This window comes from Cucurbita pepo, chromosome 15 (assembly GCF_057944985.1).
Source record: "Cucurbita pepo subsp. pepo isolate OVF chromosome 15, ASM5794498v1, whole genome shotgun sequence".
In the NCBI taxonomy this organism is placed as follows: Eukaryota; Viridiplantae; Streptophyta; class Magnoliopsida; order Cucurbitales; family Cucurbitaceae; genus Cucurbita; species Cucurbita pepo.
Window position 1 is genome coordinate 6,193,747 of NC_141812.1, and position 3,834 is coordinate 6,197,580.

At 38.3% G+C, this 3,834-nt stretch overlaps 1 non-coding gene across 1 annotated transcript; it reads left to right on the forward strand.

Annotated features, from left to right (window-relative positions):
* The first annotated feature begins 1,019 nt into the window (after positions 1 to 1,019).
* TRNAL-UAG (transfer RNA leucine (anticodon UAG)) lies at positions 1,020 to 1,099 on the forward strand. Its single transcript has one exon. It is a non-coding gene; the product is annotated as a tRNA-Leu (tRNA).
* Positions 1,100 to 3,834: the final 2,735 nt, after the last annotated feature.

A 3,834-nucleotide genomic window follows, 5' to 3' on the forward strand; every position in this document is an offset into this window, starting at 1 on the left:
AGGATCGAAACCTGGCTCTAATACCAACAATAAATAGCATTCCCATCAACTACAAGGTCGGTATAATACTCTTTTAAATACTCTTTGGGTGCTGTCCAACTCATGGTTTTAAAATGCGTCTACTATATTGAGAGTTTCACCCTACTTTGACCAGTGCATCGTGTAATGTGCGGCCTCTAATCTTGACACGCTCACCAAAAACCTTATGGGGTACTTAATCTACATTCATATTTTTTACCTGGCTTTGTTGGACCTTAGGCAAGGTTTACCTTCGACATTCAAACATCACTTATGTGGAATCAAAACTTGTTTCACCATACACGCTGCCTATGCATGCATGTTCAATTGTGTACGACACAACAACGTTGCATCTCATCGTCATCTCGGTTCCTCACAACACGTCCCATGCATCGTGATGCAATCTCAAGTCTCGAGATAGCTTCTCGAGATAGCTTGACCATCTTGGTTGTGTAGACACATCCCTCGGGACAGTTTGGCCAAGTGGTCTAAGGTGCCAGATTTAGGCTTTGGTTTGAAGGGGCATGGTCCCACAGCTGTCATTTATTTTCATTTTTTGTAAACCTTCAAGCCCGCTGCTAGCACATATTATAAAAACCTCATGATTTTAAAACGCGTCTACTATAGAGAGAGTCTAGCCCTACTCCGACCAGTGCATCGTGTAACGGTCATACTTCTTCAAATGTGCGGCTTCGTGATCTTGACACGCTAGCCAAAAACCTTATGGGGTACACAATCTCCATTCACATTTTTCACCTCGGCTTTGTGGCTTTGTTATACCATAGGCAAGGTTTGCCTTCAACGTTGAAACATCACTTATGTGGAATCAAAACTTGTTTGACCACACACGCCACCTATGCGTGCATGTTCTATCATGTGCGACACAACAATGTTGCATCTCATCATTATCTCGGTTCCCAACAACACGATCCATGTATCGTGATGCAATCTCATGTCTTGAGATACTCGATCATCTTGGTTTTTCTAGACACATTCGTTGGGACAGTTTGGCCGAGTGGTCTAAGGCGCCAGATTTAGGCTCTGGTCTAAAAGGGCGTGGGTTCAAATCCCACAGCTGTCATAATCATACTTTTTCAATCTCATCGTCCGACCCATGCATCGTATTGCAATCTCATGTCTAGAGATAGCTTGACTATCTTGGTTTGTCAAGGCACATCTGTCGTACAGTTTAGTCGAGTGGTTTAAGATGCCAAATAGATTTGGGCTCTAGTTTAAAAGGGTATGGTTTTAAAACTCATCTATTATAAAGAGATTCTAACCCAACTCCAACCAGTGTCTCGTGATCTTGTCACACTCACGAAAAATCTAAAGGAGTACTCAACCTCTATTCACATTTTTCACTCGACTTTATGGCTTTGTTATACCATAGGCAGAGTTTTTCTTCCGCATTCAAACAAACATAATGTGGAATTAAAACTTGTTTGACCACACACGCCATCTATGCGTGCATGTTCAATCATGTGCGACACAACATTGTTGCATCTCATCGTCATCTCGGTTCCCAACAGCACAACCCATGCATCGTATTGTAATCTCATGTCTCGAGATAGCTCGACCATCTTGATTTGTCCAAACACATTCGTCGGGATAGTTTGGTCAAGTTGTCTAAGGTGTTAGACTTCGACTCTGGTTCAAAAGGGCATGGATTCAAATCCCACAGCTGTCATTTATTTTTTTGTAAAGCCTCGTGCCCGCTGCGAACACATATTGTTTGTTTTGACTTTTTATTTATCGTTGTTAACATCGTGGTTTTAAAACGCATCTAATATGGAGAGAATCTAGCCCAACTCCGACCAGTGCATCGTGTGAAAGTCAATACTTTTTCAAATGTGCGGCTTTGTGATCTTGACACGATCATGACAAACCTTAAGGAGTACTTAATTCCCTTTCATATTTTTCATCTAGCTTTGTGGCTTTGTGGCTTTGTTGGACCTTGGGCAGGATTTTCCTTCGGAATTCAAACATCACTTATGTGGAATTCAAACATCACTTATGTGGAATTCAAACTTGTTTGACCACACACGCCGCCTATGCATGCATGTTTAATCATGTGCGACACAACACGTTGCATCTCATTGTAGATGAGAGCCCCCCAATCAGGTAAGACTCACAATATTCTCAAATCATCGAACATCATAACGGAAAGCATAGATGAAAGCTATCTGGCGACGAAGAAAAGCAAAGGACACCCAATCATACTACTATAATAAAAAAATAAAAATAATAAAATTAAATTAAAAAAAAAAAAAAAAAAAAGTAGCACAAATATAGAAAAAGTAGTACAAATATCAAAAGTAAAGTTAGAATGTCTCAAGTCATGGAGATAGATATAAGGGTTAAAGGGCCGTTAATACCTTTTTATATACTGTCTCAAAGTTTGCCATAAGTGAAGTAAACATCTATGATGAAAGCTAGAGATCAAAATGATTAATATCAGCAGAAGCGTGGTGGGCCCATAACTCACAGGTCCCACGATTGAAACCTAGCTTTGATATCATCATACTACATGTGAAATAACATAGTCAGCAAAAATAAGGGACACTACTTATCCTACAATACATAAAAGTGGCAGCCAACCACACATCACTCACCTATCTTTTTTGGTTTGATTGTCCTTCTTTCAGTGTCCCTCCACGAGGCGTCTCCGTCATCAAATCGAAGTTAAATCATGCTTCATGATAACGAATTACTTTGTTGATTGAATATCTTAGAGAAAAAAAAAATACTTGTTTGAGATTTGAATCACTCCGCAGGCAAGATCGATCATGTCAAGCTTAGATGATACTAAATATACAACCTAAACTACATAGCATTACAAAAAAAAAAAAAACTTATTACTTAGTTAAAAGAAGGCATAAATGATCTTTTTACTACCTTTTTCAAGTCTACAAGACAACATAAGTGATTATATATAGCCTCAACATGAAACCCTTAACCTTCCACTAGGAATTTTAAGAGTTGTATCATTCATACTTTTAAGGACTATAGTTAGCCACTATGAAAATGAGAAATTTTAAGAGTTGTGTCATTCATACTTTTAGGACTATAATTAACCACTATGAAAATGTAACGATCTTATTTTTTTTACTAAAATAGAGTCGTACCATATGCATGATGTGATCTTTTTATGTGGAAATATTCATTTTAAATGTTTCATCAGTCCCATGGACTTACATAATAAAAATAAAATTCGTAAATAAATCGAAAACATATAAGAAATGACAATAAACATATATATCCAAAAACTAGAAAACGAATGATGATGGAGTTGACACACGAGTCGTGTGAGTTGCGACTGACGTGGGAAGCGTGTGCGCTGCACATGAGAAGAGCATGACTAGTTTGTCAGGTCACACATGCATTTCTCGAAGAGTGTCCTTTTCAGGTCGTGCGCTGCTGGGAGTGATTTAGTGCTTGTTGGGCCACCCGTGTTGAACCTGGATCCAAAAGTCTATCGGTTTTGTCTCTTTGGCCTATTTTCTACTTCTACTAGATCTTTGGCGCTCACTGAAAATGCATTAAGGAAATAAAAAGTCATAAAATGCATTTATGTCTATCGCGAGATTTCTGATGCGAGGGTGGTTGCTCCCACGAGATCGCTAACTCTTTTATTTTTTTTCCTTGTTGTTACCGTAAATGTAACCTAAATGTGAATAAAATTCATAAAATACATTAGTGAGATCCACAAAAAAAAATTTGTAACTAGGATAAATAAAACTCATCTTCCTTAAGCTTATATTTCCTTAAAAGCATTCCATGATTGAGATGTCTTGATTCGTATCATTCTCCACTTCT